This window comes from Sorex araneus, chromosome X (assembly GCF_027595985.1).
Source record: "Sorex araneus isolate mSorAra2 chromosome X, mSorAra2.pri, whole genome shotgun sequence".
Taxonomy (NCBI): Eukaryota; Metazoa; Chordata; class Mammalia; order Eulipotyphla; family Soricidae; genus Sorex; species Sorex araneus.
In genome coordinates this window covers 143,095,109-143,114,090 of record NC_073313.1, presented here as the reverse complement: position 1 = coordinate 143,114,090, position 18,982 = coordinate 143,095,109, and the positions used below count along the sequence as shown (strand labels likewise).

The 18,982-nt window shown below is 37.5% G+C and overlaps 1 protein-coding gene and 1 non-coding gene across 5 annotated transcripts in view; one reads left to right on the top strand and one right to left on the bottom strand.

The window, feature by feature from the left end:
• The window catches only part of EDA (ectodysplasin A), a 667,860-nt gene that overhangs the window by 393,646 nt on the left and 255,232 nt on the right, over positions 1 to 18,982 (top strand). The window lies entirely within an intron of this gene.
• Positions 5,323 to 5,429, bottom strand: LOC129400387 (U6 spliceosomal RNA). Its single transcript, XR_008627630.1, has one exon. It is a non-coding gene; the product is annotated as a U6 spliceosomal RNA (small nuclear RNA).

Sequence of the window (18,982 nt, the reverse complement as noted above, 5' to 3'; positions counted from 1 at the left end):
CATAGACTAACAAGGAATTTTAATCTCAAATTATATAAACATTTAGAAAAGATATACCCATTTCCTTTGTGTGTCTTTGAGTCTCTTGCCCTCGTGCCTGCTGTCTTCACCAGGACCCATCGGAGGGGTGGGTTGAGTTTCCCTCCCCGCCTCAAACAGAGCCTGGCAGCCAAAGACCTCTGGAACCCAGCCACAGCCATGCTCAAGGCCCCTCTCCACATGTTCAAACGAGCCTCACACATGAAGGATCCGGCAGAGGAACCCAGGTGTGCAGGACCCGGGGCTGAGATCTCCAAGCCTGCTGGGATTAGGACTGGGCCTCTTCTGCCTAGGTCTCCAATTTTCCAGTAGCTAGGCAGTCACACCAGGAAACTGCCCCCGGCACCATGTAATCCATCAATGGCCAACATCCAGAGACTATAAAACCAAGCGAGTGGCCGTGCGACATTTTTCTTTAAATTTTATTGAATCACTGTGAGATAGTTACATCTTATAGCCTAGTTCTCCCTCTTGGAGAATCTGGAGAATCTGGCAAGCTACAGAGAGTTTCCTACCCACATGGGAGAGCCTGGCAAGCTCCCCGTGGCATATTCAGATGCCCAAACCAGTAACAATGATGGGTCTCATTTCCCTGACCCTGATAGAGCCTCCAGTGTGGCACCATTGGGAAAGACAAGTAAAGAGAGCCTTCTAAAATCTCAGGGCTAGGATGAATGAAGATGTTACTGAGACCGCTCGAGAAATTCGACAATCAACGGGATGATGATGATGATGATACCCATTTCCTTTGAATAATTGAAATTCCCAGGCTTGGAAGAACTAGATCTAAGAACATTGAAAGAGCTGCAGAGATAATCTCAAAATTATCATTAATAGTTTTTCAGATATCAAATCAATGACTATGTTGTTGGTCATTCCATTAGAAGTAAATGAACACATTTCCAAATTTTCCCAAAAGTCTGTGTTCCTGGTGCAGTGGGTGAGAGGGATTTGCTGAAACTGTGGTTCTGTCACTGTATCACTGTATCACTGTCACCCCTTTGTTCATTAATTTGCTCGAGCGGGCACCAGTAATGTCTCCATTGTGAGACTTGTTGTTACTGTTTTTGGCATATTGAATATGCCGTGGGTAGCTTGTCAGGCTCATTTAACAATTACTCCCAGCATGATTTCTTTCAAAATATAATTCCAATAGCTTATGCTCACTAAAAAAAATGGTCATCAAGCTCTCCAAGTTGGTTCTCTAAGAAAACATCACTAAGAAAAGAATATTTACATGTTATATCTAAATAGGTTTACCAAATTAGATCTTAAGGGAAAGATATTATAAAGTTGGGATATAGTAAAGCAATTAATCCTATATTCTGTTGTTCTCCTTGTGAAATGAGATAAGTTTTATAACAGAGTAATCCATATAGAGTTTATTGAACTTTGTATTCATTTCTTCCTTGAGAGAATCATCTAGCAACTATGACAGGGCTCTGTCTTTTTCAACATTTTTTGAGGCGATGGCTCCCATCCAGCAGTACTCAGGAACTATTCCTGACTCCATGCTCAGATATCACCATTGGTGGTTCTAGAGGGAAAATTTGTTATGCTGGGGCTTCAAATCAGGGTTGATAGGCATGTAAATGCCTTAACCTCTATACTATCTTTCCAGCCACACCTTTTCTTTTTTTCTTTTTAATTTCTATTTTTTAATTTGATTGAGTCACCATGAGATATGTATAAGCTTCCATGTTTGGGTTACAGTCTCACAATGATCAAACACCCATCCCTCCATCAGTGCACATTCCCCAGCACCAATATCCCGGTATACCCCACCCTTTCCCGCGCTCCCCCTGCCTCTATGGCAGACAATACTCCCCATACTCTCTCTCTACTTTTGGGCATTATATTTTGCAACACAGGCACTGAGAGGTCATCATGTTGGATCTATTATCTACTTTCAGCATACATCTCCCATCCCACTGGTTCCTCCAGCCATCATTTTATTAGTGATCCTTTCTCTATTCCATCTGCCTTTTCCCCTTCACTCATGAAGCAGGCTTCCAGCTATGGTCCAGCCACACCTTTTCAACATTTTTATCAACAACTTAGATAAAGATATTAAAGTTCTACCTTGAATTTCTAGATCATACAAAGACTGATATAATAACTAAATTCTTGGAAAATCAGAATTCAGAAGGATTAAGAAAAGCTTGAATTATAGCCAACAAGATTAAAGTCAGAGTTGCTTGGAAAATAAGAAACTTTAATGTGACATAGTAATGGTCTTTAAATATTTGAAACTCTGACGTTAATAAGAGGAATTATAAGCATTAAGGAAGAATGGAAACCTAGTGAAGGATGTATAGGAAGATTTTAACTTAGTTTAAGACAAATTTTCTTATTAATTGGCTGTTAACATCATGGTTATTTTTACAGTAAAGTAGGAAGCGTTCTCCTAACTCAAGCAGAAATTATGTTACTATCTTTCTGAATCTAAAATGAATTTTCATTGGAACAAAGTTTAGGTGAGTGCTAAAGTCTAATTCAACTCTGAAATTCTATGATCCTGATAGGATTGCCAATTTTCTTTGTCAATAACTGCAGCAAATAATTTTCATAATTTTCACATGCAGTAACTCATGTGGCTTTCAACAATATCACAAATAACTAAAAAGCAATCATACCCAAGTGCTACCATTTTAGCTTCTACTATCTCTTCTTTTTCCCTATATTCTCATTTTAATATGAAATAAATAGTATTGTACCAAAGTAAAAATCAGTTCCTATCTCACGTATACTTTGTACAAAATATATTTGTATAATAATGGGGCATGTAGATTAGACCTGCAAAAATTACTTCGCACTTGGAGATATTACACTAAACACCAATCAGCATAACCAAAACCAAACAGATAATGACCTAATTATGTTTGCTCAACTTTCATATATGTTTGTTGAGGGCAAAAAAAATCACAACCACATTATAAAAGAAATACATCAATAAGTCTTTTATATAAATAGTATATTGCTCTGAATTCAAAATATTTTGCAGTGAAATATTCTACCATATAGACACTCCAATCATGTTTAATGATTTAAGATATTACCAGAAAAAATTAAGTATGTTCTTTTTTTAATTGATCCTTTTTTAAAATTTATTTTTAATTAGTGAGTCACCTTGAGGGTGCAGTTACAAATTTACCCATTTTCGTGCTTGTGTTTCCCTCATACAATGTTCAAGAACCCATCCCTCCACCAGTGTTCATTCTCCACCACCAATGAACCCAGTATCCCTCCCACCTTCCAATCCTGTCCCCCCCGAACCCACCCTGCCTCTGTGGCAGGGTATTCCATTTTTTTTCTCTCTTCTTTTGGGTGTTGTGGTTTGCAATAGGGATATTGTCGTGTTCAGTCTCTAGTCTACTTTCAGCACGCATCTCCCTTCCCGTGCGGGATCTCCAACATTTTACTTGGTGTTCCTTTCTCTATCTGGGCTGCCTTTCCCCAAGCATATGAGGCCAGCTTCCAAGTCATGGAGCCAACCTCCTTCTATTACATAATACTATTCTTGGATGTTAGTCTCGTACTCTGTTATTCTATATTCCACAGATGAGTGCAATCTTTCTATGTCTGTCTCTTTCTGATTCATTTCACTTAGCATGATACTTTCCATGTTGATCCACTTATATGCAAAGTTCATGACTTTATTTTTTCTAACAGCTGCATAGTATTCCATTGTATAGATGTGCTAAAGTTTCTTTAACCAGTCATCTGTTCTCGTGCACTCAGATTTTTTCCAGATTCTGGCTATTGTAAACAGTGCCGCAATGAACATATAAGTGCAGATGTCATTTCAACTGTACTTTTTTGTTTCTCCGGGATATATTCCCAGAAGTGGTATTGCTCGATCAAGTGGAAGCTCAATTTCTAAGTTTTTGAGAAGCGTCCATATTGTTTTCCAAAGGGGCTGAACCAGTTGGCATTCTCACCAACAGTGTAGAAGGGTCCCTTTCTCCCCACATCCTCTCCAACAGCGGTTGCTTTTGTTCTTTTGGAATTGTGCCAGTCTCTGTGGTGTGAGGTGGTATCTCATAGTTATTTGATCTGCATCTCCCTGGTGATTAGTGATGCAGAGCATTTTTTCATGTGCCTTTTGGCCACTCATATCTCTTCCTTAGAAAAGTTTCTGTTCATTTCTTTGCCCCATTTTCTGATGGGGTTGGATGTTTTCTTCTTTTAGAGTTCAACCAGTGCTTTATATACCCTTGATATCAACCCCTTATCAGATGGATATTGGGTGAATATCCTTTCCCATTCTGTAGATTGTCTTTGTATTTTGGTCACTGTATCTTTTGCGGTGCAGAAGCTTCTTAGTTTAATATATAGTCCCATTTGTTTATCTCTGTTTCCACTTTGTTGGTCAGTTGTGTGTCATCTTTGAAGATACCTTTAGCTTCAATATTGTGGAGGGTTTTGCCGACCTTGTCTTCAGTGTACCTTATAGATTGTGGTCTGATGTTGAGGTCTTTAATCCATTTTGATCTGATTTTTGTGCATGGTGTCAGGTCAAGGTCTAAGCCCATTCTTTTGCATGCGGTTGCCCAGTTATGTTAGCACCAGTTGTTAAAGAGCCTTTCCTTGTCCTGCTTCACATTTCTTGCTCCCTTATCAAAGATTAGATGATCATACATTTGGGGTTGTGTGTAGGGATATTCCACCCTGTTCCATTGGTCTGCGGCTCTGCCTTTGATCCAGTACTATGCTGTTTTAATTGTTAGCGCTTTGTAGTAAAGTTTAAGGTTGGGGAGGGTGATGCCTCCCACCATCTTTTCCCCAAGAATTGTTTTAGCTATCCGTGGGCGTTTGTTGTTCCATATGAATTTCAGGATTGCTTGATACATTTCTTAAATAGAAAATGACCTTCACTTCCCTTCGAATCTTTTTCAACCTGAAATCTATGTTGTTGAATACTAGTATGGCCACCCCAGCTTTTTTTTAAGGGAGTTGTTTGCCTGCAGGATTGTTTTCCTTCCTTTGACTTTGAATCTGTGTTTGTTCTGACTTTTCAGGCATGTTTCTTTCAGGCAGCAAAATGTTGGGTTTAGTTTCCAGATCCATTTTGCCACTGTGTGTCTCTTAATTGGTGCATTTGGGCCATTGACATTGAGAGAGATTATTGTCATGGGGTTTTGTGTTCTTGTGGGGTTCTTCCTTGTCTTACAATAGCCCCTTTAGTCTTTCTTTTAAGTTTGGTTTTGAGTCTATGAAGTTCCTGAGCTGTTGTTTATCTGAGAAATAGTGTATGGTTCCTTCAAGTTTGAATGAGAGTTTAAAAATATGGAATGCTTCACGGATTTGTGTGTCATCCTTGCGCAGGGGCCATGCTAATCTTCTCTGTATCGTTCCAATTTTAGTATATGTGCTGCTGAAGCAAGCACAATAAAATATATTCTTTATTCATTCAGGTACTCCATATTAAACCTCTGTGAATTAATCACCAAAATAATGTTTATGATTTTTTTAAATTTCTTATCACTTGGTTTTATTCTAGTTGATTTTTTTCTTTTTCTTTTCTTTTTTTAATTAATTCACCATGAGGTACAGTAGCAAAGCTTTCATGATTGACTTTCAGTCTGTTTATGATTTTTTTAAGCTTTCATTTTATCCATTTCTATTCAGCACAATAATGGTAATAAATTCACAAACATTGGGTAAAATAGAATTATTGGCACAAATGTATAATATTGTTGCATATCTCTTTGTAAGTAAACTCTATTTTTTGTAGTTGTCTGTTATAGGTCTGTGTTGGTTGTGTGTGTTGTATATGAATATCCTACTTGCTATGCTTACAATGCTTCTTGAATCTCTCAAATGTATATCTTTAACCAAATTGGAATAAATTTTGGCTCTTTTCTCAAATACTTTTCTACTTCATTTTTTCTTACTTTTGGGAATTTATATATTTTGGAATCACTGGCTTTCAACTTGTTTATACATGTAGACTGGTGAAAATAGGAGAAATATTTTATGGACTGTCATAAAAAGTAATTTATATTAGTATTTTATGTATTTGTTTTAAAATGTAATATTAAAATCTAAATTCTATAATTATTTAAGTTTAACATATAAGAAATTCATACAATTTCTGTAGATCAGCTTACTGTGTTAGAATATTTGTTATCATCTCATAGACTACTGAGGATCTGCTTATTTGTTACCAGTATTTTTATATGTGTTGTTCAGTCTGCACAATTCCTATGGGTTTGTCATCAAGTTATTTTTTTGTCATTCCATGAATTCCTTCTGTAATGCCCATAGAGTGTATCAAAAGTGATTTTCTTCCTCCTCCTCCTCCTCCTCCTTCTTCTTCTTCTTCTTCTTCTTCTTCTTCTTCTTCTTCTTCTTCTTCTTCTTCTTCTTCTTCTTCTTCTTCTTCTTCTTCTTTCTTCTTCTTCATTCTCCACCTCCTCCTCTTCCTCCTCCTCCACCTCCTCCTCTCCTCCTCTTCTTCCTTCTCCTCCTCATCCCTCTTCCTCTTCCTCCTCCTCCTTCTTTCTTCCATTCCTCTCTCTCCTCATCTTCCCCTTCCCCTTCCCCCCTTCCTCCTCCTCTTTCCCTCCCCCTCCTTCTTTTTCTCATCATCATCATAATTTGGGCCAACATAGCTGTGCTCAGGGCTTTCTCTTTGCTTTGTGCCCAGGTATCACTCTTGGCAGGAATTGGAGAACTATATGGATGCCATGAATTAAACCTGCTCAGCTGTGTGCAAAAATGTGCACTACCTACTATACTATAGCTTTAAACCCAAGTAGTTTTAAAATCTTATTTGATGACTTTAAATGTATCATTTTAGAATTTATATATGTTGATTATCTTTTCTCTTGGGGATGAATCTTTTTTCATAGGAGGGAGGGGTGGAACACAACCAGCCATGCTAAAGCTTTTCCTGGCTTTGTGCTAGGAAGTCACTCCTGGTAGTGCTTAGGAGACCGTATACAGTGCAAGGTATTAAAGCTGAGTCAGATACATACAAGTAATTAAACCCCTGACTCTCTGTCCCTTACATTTCATTTTTTATATAATTAATCATTTAAGTTGCATATTGCATATTGGATATTTTGCATTATGCTCTTGATGCTCTGGAATTTGTTGTATTGCTCAAAAGAAATTTTGGGGGCCTTCTCAACTGTATATGGATACTGGAGACAAATCCAATGATAGTCTGACAGTAAAGTGTTCTGACTCCAACCAAATGGTACTGAAGAAATATGGATCATAAGCAGATAGTACTTGATGGCCCTGCATTATTAGGGCTCAAACTTGAGGCGTCCCATATTGAAGGCATGTATTCTACACTTTGAACTATATCCCCATTCCCTGAAATGGTTTTTCTAAGTTAAAATTTTACTTTACTGCACTCAAACTGTAAATTCTGTTTCTTCTGCACTGTGAAGTAGCCAAAATTTAAGTAATTTCCATTAAAAGCAATTTTAAACAGTTTTCAGTTTAGATGAGTTGTTTATATTTTTACCCCAATGATATACAATTTGCTTGTTTTTGTTTTGTTTTTTGGGCTTTTGGGGGGACTACACTCAGTGATACTCAGGGATTTCTCCTGCTTCTGTGTTCAGAGATCATTTTTTGGAGGTGCTCGGCGGCCATATGTGGTAGTTGCAAAATTAGCTGTGCACTTTACCCACTGTAGTATCACTCTGCCCCTCGATACTTGTACAATTTAAAGGTCAATTTGATATTATTATTATTAAACATAATTTGCATGCAGAATTTGGGTTGCCCCTACGACTCTTTCATTTCCATGATTTCCTTTCACTTCATGATGGATGTGGTTGCTCTTGAACTTTGTCCTCTAGCTTTTCAAGCCAGAGAGACCACAGATTTCTGATTTCTAATCACCCACACAAGATGTTAAAGGCCATTTTTTAATGGAAAACTCAGTTTTCCTTCTTTTAAATGTCAAATGCTGGGGACTGGAAGAATAGTACAGCTGACAGGGTGCTTGCCTATGTGGCCAATTCAGGTTTCCTCCGCAGCACCCATGTTGCCCCTGAGTGATGCCAGGACTGATCTCTGAGTTCAGAGCCAGGAGTAATCCCTGAGTACCACTGTATGTGGCCCAAACACCAAAACAATTTTAAATGTCAACTCTCCTCATATCTGTTCTCTATGTTTGTTAGTTTTCCAGAGTCTTCTGGTAGTTATTCTTTTCCTGTTTTATCCAGAATGCACAGTTGTTCTGTTCAGATGTATTGACCTGATAGGAACAGCTTAACAGTTTACAAAGGAAATATGAGACTTAGAAAGGTTAAGTGACCTTGCCAATGTTAAATGGCTAGAAAATAATAAAGCTGGTTTCAATATGGGTTTTCAGGATCTATATACAAAGCATCACCTTATTAAGCACATGAACATTTCCAGTTCTTTGCATTTTCTAATTTCCTGCTAATCTCTTTTAGGTTCTTACTGTATTTTACCTATGGATTTTATCACTTAAAATGAGATATTTTGGTTTTTGCTTTCTTTATCATGACCTGTATGATTAATACCCTAAAAATATCTTCATGAAATTGTTCATTGGACTCTTGGATATCATTTCTGTTTTTAAAGTAGAATCTTAAATAACAGCGTTTAATTTTTTTATTTGGTTGGGGAGGCATTGGCCACACTTCGCTATGCTCAGGACTTATTCGTAGCTCTGTTCTTGGTGATCAGTCCTGGCAGTGCTCGGGGGATCTTATGCTGTACATATGCAACCAGGTAGGTTGCTTGTCTCACCCATTATCCTGTCACTCTAACCAGAGTCAATAATCTTATTCCAGTCAGATTATTCTATTCTCAAACATGTTACCCTAATTTCGCTCATAAGAAATTTTCACTTTTCTACCCTCTCATGAATTCCATTAAGCCTTTCTTTTTGTAAAGTTTCCTTGTGGAATTTTACAGAACTTTCTGTCATCAACAATTTTTAATTTTTCCATGTAATTTTCAAAACTATTAGAATAGATTGGGTGGTATAGAGTATAAAAAGAGTATCACTACAGGTATACATGCATTCAAAAACTGCTTTCTGAGTGCTTATTCTGTACTGGTCACTTTGTTAATTGATGGAGATGAAATAACAAGAAACTGCTCTCTTAAGAATTTTGTGATCTAGTAGATAAATCAGACAATTAAATAAGCAACGATAGAAAGAAAACTCAGTACAGGTAAGAGGGGAACTGCAGGGTGCTGTGACTCACTGCCTGCAGTTTCTATCTTCGCCATCTATGCACCAACATCCAACTACAATGAAGAAGGAATTGAGAGGCTGTACACAGAACTGGAGAAGGTCTATAAAGAAGACCACACTTTCTACAAGATCATTGTTGGTGATTTTAATGCCAAGATAGGTCCAAGAAGGTCATCTGAAGAACTCCACATGGACTAGAATGGAATGATCAGGGTGAGAGACTGTCTGAATTCATCATGTCAACCAAGACCATTCATGGTAACTCACAGTTCTAGAAGGCCAAATCTAAGCGCTGGACATGGGAATCTCCCGGTGGACAGTTCCACAATGAAATTGACCACATCATATTCAATCAAAGGTTTTGCCTGACCAATGTCGCTGTTGTCACAAAATTCCAAACGGGATCAGACCACCGTCTCCTTCATGCAAAATTCTACTTCACAGAGCGGGGAGAAAGGAATGCAAAATTTAAGTCTAAGAAGGCAACTCCCAAAATGACCACCAACTGGGAGCTCTTTGGCATTATTGCAGCAATGTGAGAAAATGCCTTCATTGACATCGAAGAGGAATACGATCGACTGGTTCAGCACCTCCATGACTGTGCGAAGAATGCTGAGAGTGGAAAGCCACAAACAGATGCCTGTCTTCAGAAATTCTCGAGCTCATTCGTCAAAATGGTTTGGTGTGAGCCTCAGACAACCACAAACTAACGTCCAAGCTTGCAAAGCTATGCAGAGATGCGATAAAGGAAGACCTCAAAGAGATAAGAGCAGCAGTATTAGCTGATGCAGCAGAAGCTGGGAAAAGTATTCACAACGCTTGCCTGCCCTTTGCCAACTACAAGACCAAGATGACTGCCCTCTGACGTCCTGATGGATCTATCACATCTTCCAGAGCAGCAATGGAGAGGATTATTCATGACTTCTACTCGGATCTCTTTGACAACCATGTCCACCTGCCCACATACCAAATTTTGCAGAATGTATATGTCGTTCCCAACGTCCTCCCTTCCAAAATCTGACATGCCATTTCGTTGGTAAAGACGCATACAGCACTTGGTGCGGACAAGGTCAGACCCGACCACCTGAAGAATCTGCTGCCAGTACTCATCAATATACTGGCTCGGCTCTTTACATGCTACCTGTCTAAATGCAAGGTCCCGTCTCAGTGGAAAACCAGCAGAACCGTTCTGTTGTACAAGAAGGGAGACATCCACGACATCGGCAATTATTGCCCAATCTGCCTGCTGTCTGTCGTCTACAAGTTGTTCACTCATGTCTTCCTGAAGAGATTAGGCAGAACACTAGATGAAGGACAACCATGTGAGCAAGCCGGTTCCTAAGGGGATTCAGCACGATAGACCATATCGACACAGTGACCAAACTCATTGAAGTTTTGCAAGAGTTCAAGATGCCGCTCTGTCTGACGTTCATCAACTTAAAGAAGGCCTTTGATTCTGTTGAGACTGAAGTGGTCATTGAAGCCCTAGCCAAACAGGGCGTTCAAATTCAGTATATAAAAATCCTCCTCGAGCTGTATTGTGGATTCACCACCAGGATCTCACCATTCTACAAGGAAGTGATCATTGATGTAAGAGAGGGGTGTGGCAGGGTGATACCATTTCACCGAAATTCTTCAGTGCCACCATCCAGAACATCATGCGATGACTGGAATGGGAAGGAATAGGAGTGAAGATAGACGGTCGGCAATTATACTACCTCTGCTTTGCTGATGACATCGTTCTCATAACACCAAGCATTAGCCAAGAGGCACAAATGCTGGCCAACTTCGACCACGAGTGTGGAAAGGTCAGATTGCAGCTGAATCTCAACAAGATTATTTTCATGAAAAACAAACTAATCACTGAAGCTCCATTTGCTCTCAATGGAACGAACATCTCCGAATGCAGTAGCTATGTGTACCTGGGTCGAGAAATCAACATGAGGAACGACTTGGTGCCATAACTGTGCAGGAGGAAGAGAGCAGAGTGGAATGTCTTCAAGAGCGTGGAAGAAGTGGTTACGAGGACGAAAAACCTCTGATTCCAGGCACATGTTTTCTATTCCACCATTCTTCCTGCACTAACATACGCCTCAGAGACCTGGGTCCTATGCAAACAGGATGAGAACGCTATTCGGTTATCCCAAAGAGAAATCAAAAGAGCTGTGCTAGCAGTATCACGTCTCACTCAAGTGAGAGAAGGAATCTGGAGTTCTGACCTCCGTCGATGGTCAAGAATCAGGGATGCTGTTTGGTTTGCCAACACATCAAAAATCAGATGGGCTGGTCATGTAATGCGATTCAGAGATGACTGCTGAACTAGAGCTGTTACTGACTGGATTCCACGGGACGTCAGAAGACCGTGTGGCTGCCCACCAAATAGATGGTCAGATTTCTTTGTTAAATCTCTGAATGAACAGTATGAGGCTCTTCCTGTTCCTGGAGCAAGCAGATATCATTGGGCTGCACTAGGACGCAACAGGGAGAAATGGCGATATTACTGGCACCCACTTGAGCAAATAAAAGACAAACGAGACGACAAGTGATATGACAAGTGAAGTGTAGTGATTTTTTATTCTTAATGGTGACATGTAATACCATAATTACAAACTTTGGTGGCAAATTTTATACCTTAGTTTGATAATCTTGTTTTCAATTTTGTATTTGTGAATCACCGTGAGGTACAACTATAAGCTTATGAACTTTCGTGTTTGCATTTCAGTCATACAGGGCTCATTTACCCATCTCACCACCAGTGCCCATTCTCCTCCACCAATGTTCCCAGTATCCCTCCCACCACCCCCACACTATCCCCCACCACCCCACTCTGCCTCTGTGGCTGGACATTTCCTCTCTCCTTTTGGGTGTTGTAATTTGCAATAGTCAACTCTAGTGGTTTCTGTATTAAGAGACTGACTGGCTTGAAATAAAGTTTCTGGAAGAATTAAACAGAGCTCCTTTGAAAGTAACTGGTTGGATTCACTCTAAATAGATTTATTTTTGACAGATAGCTTTAAGTATTTATAACTGATTAACAGTAGTAACTGTAGTATATTTTGTGTTTAAACAGGAACCAAATTTAAGAAATTACCACTGATAATGCTCCATCCCTCTTGGAGAGGCTGGCAAGCTACAGAAAATATCCCTCCCACAAGGCAGAGCTTAGCTTATTCGATATTCCAAAAATAGCAACAAGTCTAACAATGGAGAGGTTACTGGTGCCCGCTCAAGCAAAGCGATGAACAACAGGATGACAGTGCTACAGTTCTACCACTAATAATAAAATCCTAGAGATGAAGCATAATGAACTATTTGGTATATTATACAGTGGGACAGAAAGTTACTGTGGATTTGTTATATTTTTGTCCCCATTACAAACGAACCTTGGATATATTTACAAACACATATATAGTAAACGTAACTATGTTCACTCCTGGGCTATTCAGCTTCTTCAAACTCATTACCTGAAAAGATATAGATTAATTGGAGGGAGTTCAGAGAAGTGTAACAAAAATGATTAAGGGACCTAAGGGATTGATTTATGAGAAAAGATTAAAAGAATTTTGTCTATACAATTTAGCTAAGTGATGACTAAGGGGAAGGGAGTGGGGATGTAACTGTCTGAAGGGTGTAAACAACAAAAAGCAAGGAGAATAATTTACTATGCAACATGAGAATATAACTAGGGCTAATAAGATATAATTACCCAAAGGAATAACAGAATAAATATTTCAGGGAAATTCAGAACCATAAGACCGCCAACTGGTTTCTCAAGGAAAGAGTTGCAGATAGTTATAACCCCAGTCTCATCCAGATTATCATCTGGTATGGATTATCAGATGTCATTGAGTTCCCTCCTCCTCCCCTTGACCCACAACAATAGTCCTGCCGTTTACTCTACTAAAGCACACTTCAAGTCTAGCCTAGTACAGATCTACATTATTTGTTTTTAATGGTGCTGATAAGACTTTCAAAGCTTAATTTCAGTAGAAGCATTAGGAAAGTTCTTTCATTTGGATATGCAATTTTACAGTATCAAAATTAAGAGGTCATATCTGTGGATAATAAAATATTGGTTTCTTTTTGAGATGATAAATCAAACACCATAGTGTTTGTGTTTGTAATCCTCAATAATCAACTTTCAAATTGTATTTCATGTCTTGAAATGTTCTTTTTTAGTTACCTAAAGAAAAAAGAAACTAAAATCTTTGCTTTAGAATTTGGGTCAACTTTGGAATGTGGTTCTTCAGAAAAAAAATTAGTCTGTGGATAACTGCAGGCTAAGTATTTGGCTAATTCCTATTGTGCTATCCTGACATTCCAGAGCATTGCTATTTAACCTTGCCAGGTAAGATTCTGCATGTCACTGCAGTTATGGCAGCTTCTTTTGTGTGCTTTTCTTCTTTCCTTTGTGTTGAGAATCTTCATAGGTTGATACTATTCAAGAAATATTTATTCTTTTTCACCACTGGTCTTACAATTTACCCTGGTTTTATCTTTTATGGTATACTTTGCCCAGTTTTAAAAATATCTTAATGCAACATTTAAATAAACTTTAAAATAAACTTTTTATAGAGCACTTTTGGATTTACAGCAAAGCTAAAGAGACAGTACAGTTCCCTTTAATTTATTTCCATTGTCCATTTTTAGTATAATCAGCATACTACATTTGTTATGTCAAATAGACAGATGATAATATATTATTGCAAAATAAAATAATTATTATTTTCCTATTTTTTTCAGTTTTTCAAATTTTCCTTTTTCTCTTGCAAGGTCCAATCCAGGATGCCTTGGTGCTTTTAGTCTTTAGTATTGTGTCATTTTGACTATGATAGTTTATCTAAATATGTTTTTTATTTCTCTTTTCTTTTGTGATTTGTGTTTGAGATCATCCCAGTCATGCTTCTGGCTTACTCCTGACACTGCATTCAGGGATTGCTCCTAGCTGGGCACAGAAAACTATATGTAGTGCAGAGTATAAAACCCGGGTAAGCCTTATGCAAGGCAAGAGCCTTCCCTGCTATACTATGCCTCTGGCCCTCAAACAAGTAGTTATGTTTTCAATGACCTTAATAGTTTTGAGACATACTGTCATTTCTTTTCATTGGCATTTATTTGAAGTTTTTCTCAAATTAGACTGGATTAGGTTAAGGAGGAAGACCATAGAATTAAAACACGATTCTCAAAAGATCAAACCAAAGGTAAATACTACTAGCATGACAACACTAGGTCACTTGGCTGAGGTAGCATTCTTCACTGTACAGTTTCTTAACTGTAAAATTATTCATTTTATGTTGATGTCTTGGGCTGAAGCGATAGCACAGTGATAGGGCATTTGCCTTGCACGCAGATGACCCGGGTTTGATTCCTCCACCCCTCTCAGAGAGCCCAGCAAGCTACCAAGAGTATCTTGCCCGCACAGCAGTGTGTGGCAAGCTATCCATGGTGTATTCAATATGCCAAAAACAGTAACAGCAAGTCTCACGATGGATACGTTACTGGTGCCCGCTCGAGCAAATCAATGAGCAAAGGGATGACAGTGACAAAAGTGACAAAAGCTTTGTTGATGTCTTAATTCTAAGGCTATTTGGATCATTTTGGCCTCTACTTTTTGTGTATAAACTCCCACTTTAATCCACCACCAATTTACATGATCATACAATTATAACATACATATATAGTTGTTTCAGAGTTGTTAACTCACCCCTCTGTAAGAAAAACTCTATAAAATAGAAACACAAGTCTAATATGACTTATTTTGTCTTCAGTTTAAAAAACTACACTCATTTTCAAAGTTACTTAGTTCAACCCTTTATCTCTTTACCCACTCCAGAGAAGTTGTTTCATTTGTATGTAATATAGATTCATAGATTCTTGTGTTAAATTCTGCATTTAATCCTGAGATTAGTCCCCTGATGACTTCTTAAATGGCTTTTAAACTTTTGCATAAATTAACAATTCATTCGTTGTGCTGTAAAGTTCTACGGATTTTGAGAAATCAATGGTGTCATGCATACACCATTATAGTATTATACAGAATTGTTTCACTATACCAAAATCCCCTAGTTTTACTGTTGCTAAAATATTATATAAATGGAGTCATGCAACATGTAGCCTTTACAGATATATTCTAATACACATGCATGTATATGTATATATGTAAACATATATATGACACATATATTCAAAGATATTTTGGTTAATGTTGAAGGACATTTTGCTTACTCCAGTGTTTAGTGATTGTGAATACAACTGCTATAAAATCCACCTTCTGGTTTTTGTTTGTAAATAAGTTTAAAATAAGTTGAGCAAATATTTAGGGACACAATTTCAGGGTATTTCTGTATGATAATTTTAGCTTCTAAGAAATCGCCATAGTGTCTTCAAAAGTGTTTGTACCTCTTTGTCTTCTCACCAGCAATAAATGGAGCTCCTTTTTGCTATTCATACTTGCCAACAATTGGTTTTGTAATTTTTTGGACTCAGTATTTCTAATGAATCTATAGTGGTATATCATTGTTTTTACTTGTATTGCAATTAAGGTAACATCACCTGCTTTTGAGTCCACAATGTATGCGTGTTTTTTGGTTGTTTTGTCTTGCTTTGTTTTTGCTTTTTGGGTCACACCCAGCGATGCTCAGGGGTTACTCCTGGCTCTTCACTCAAGAATTATTCCTGGTGGTTCTTGGGGTTCCATATGGGATGCTGAGGATTAAACTCGGGTCGACTGTGTGCAAGGAAAAAGCCCTACCCATTATTGCTATTGCTCTGGCCCTTGTATCATCTTTTAAACAGATTTTCTTTTGCTTATCAACTCTTTTTATTAAAATTAAAATGCTCATAAAGTGTTAAGCTTTAGGCTTTATTTGCATTGGGAAAAAGTATTTAAATGCCTTTTTATAAATGTGTAGATCTTGTTCTTCTGTATTAACTGCAGCATAAGTAAAGCCAGCATTTTCTAAAGTCAATGCTAATTCACTGGTGGCAGAGAATCAATGCAGTGTGATTATTGTGCAGGAAGTGGAGAAAGATTTATTGGTAAACAAAATGTCTACAAGATAATTGTTTTTCTGGATGTATGCAGAACTTCATTGTATTTCTTCTCCCCTACAATCCACCCTCCTCTTCTATCATTACCATTTGGACATGAAAATAACAGTGAGAGAGACCAAAATGTATTAGGAATATATATATATATAAATATATGTAGTATAATTTATCTTTGCTTTAACACTATATAAATAGAGTGACTTTAATTCCTTTCCCTTTAACAGTACAACTGGAAGATACAGTTTCTTCAAACATATTAGCTTCATCCAATATTTATTGCCCTTTATCTCTAATTTAGGACATTGCTCTCTTAAGTGAACGTGTTGCTGTCATGTTACCCATTTCTCTCCCAAGCTTCCAATTTATCTTCCTCTTTAATTCCCATTACATTTCATAAATATATATTATATTTCTTTATGGTCATACTGGGCTGGAGCGATAGCACATTGGTAGGGCATTTGCCTTACACGCGGCCAACCTGGGTTCAATTCGTCTGCCCCTCTTGGAGAACCCGGCAAACTACTGAGAGTATCTCGCCCACATGGCAGAGCCTGGCAAGCTACCCGTGGTGTATTGAGCATGCCAAAAGCAGTACCAAACACGTTTCACAATGGAGACATTACTGGTGCCCGCTCGAGCAAATCGACGAGTAACGGGGTGACAGTGACAGTGATGGTCATACGAGATGAAAAAGTTAAATGGTAAAATTAATTTTATTTTAAATATTATGGGGAATAATGTACCTTTGCATCAGCACTTCCATATATATTTTTTCATTTAATTCCCCCCAAACCCCATGAAATTATTATAAGTTTCCATTTTTAAGTCAGAAAATTTAAATATAAGTTACATGTTTTAATACTTCTGTAAATGCTATTCCTTCAGCCTTGTATGTTTCCATCCATTTCTGTCAAACTACCAAACCTTCAGAAGTCAGATGCTACTTCAATATGTAGTGTTCTCCAAACTACTTATGTCAATTTAAAAAGAACTCTCCAACTGTTTCAGGTATGTGTCCCTGTTTAAGAACCATCATTGTAAAGTGTGACTATGCAGAGATAAAGGCTATATCTTACTGATATTTATATTCCAGCTCCATTATTTTATAATATCTTTAGTGATTTTCAGGGATACTGGAATCACACCCAAAGTCTCATGCATGTTAGGCTTTGCCAGTGAACTATATCTCTAGCCCTAGCATTTCAGTTTTATATATATATATATATATATATATATATACATATATATATATCAGTGTATACTGAACAAGTTTATTTTTAGCTTTGTGGAATGAAGGAAAATGTTGTGTGCTGCTCTGTGTGGGTAGATGTAAGACTGTTTGAATAAATTTATTCCTATAACTGCTAAATCTTGGGGGAACAATAGAAGTGAAAAATGGTGATAACTATAAAGGAACCCATATAGGCATTGAGACAATGATTTTTGGAATGAAGAAGATGCTAAACATATTTTTATTCATTTTTGGAAAAAACCTGCAATTCCCAAAATGCAAACTACAAAAAGTGAGTATAATAAAGCCTATTTAGCTGGTGCTAATAAACAGAATATAATTGTATACTGAGGGATATTTCCTTGGGAAATTGATTGCCATCTGAAAGAGGAATTATGTAGTGTTTAACATTTGTCAAAGCAGACATAGATAAAATTTTTCTCATCCTTAAGAAGCAATACATTAGGAACTAGAAACATTTTGGCAGCCTAAGATCTTTAACAAAGAACAAACATTTGACCAGGGATGTATAGCTCAGCAATAAAGCACTTGCATTGTATGAATGAGGCACTGTGTTCTATTATTGACAACTCAACAACAACACAGATAAAACCTCCTTAGCCATTCAAATACTTTACTTGCCTTGAGTTCATCATTTTAAATATTGCTAATAAGAACGTGCCACTAATTTACATATAGAAATTTCTTTATTCAAAATGTCTTCAATATACATCAAAGGTATTTTTCTTAATACAATATGACCTTTATTGGAAATAAGTAGTCCAAATTATGTGCAGACAATTCTCAGGCAAGATGTTGTGGCACTTTCTACACAACAAGGTATCAGCTGGTTAAGATTAAGTCTCAGATTACTATTATATCAATTATCAATAGTACAAGTTAAAATTATAATTGTAACTGGCAAGTACTCAAGGATCGCTGTATTAACACAATTTCTCATGTTGTTTATTGTTCAGAACTGCACTCTACATAGTTCCAGTTCATGTCAATCCAAGACCCCAGTAAGATATTGTACAACTAGTTTGATTTGCCAAAAAAAAAAATGAAAACTTGTTTAAAGCTATTAAAAGCATTCTTTCTGAGTTTTTGGCAGCACTAGGTAGAACTTGGCTCATCATGGAGTTAGGGTAATCAGATAGTGAACAAATGATAATTCAGGTCCTTAGGCAAACATATAAGCTTTGAAGCTCAAGTATTTCTAACTGCATGGCTGATGCCTGATTGACATAATTCCAAGGTTAGACAATTATCGCCAGAAACTTCTCCTAGTTTTTGATACTTTATTAGTGACCTTCAGCTCATTCACACAGATCTGTGTTTCACATACTGATAGTTGTCTGCCAGGTTCAATTTACTTCTTCTTGGAGCATAACTTCTACTGCAGGTTATAGAAAATCATGTCATTATTAAAGAAATATATAGTGAAATATGGAGACATAGAT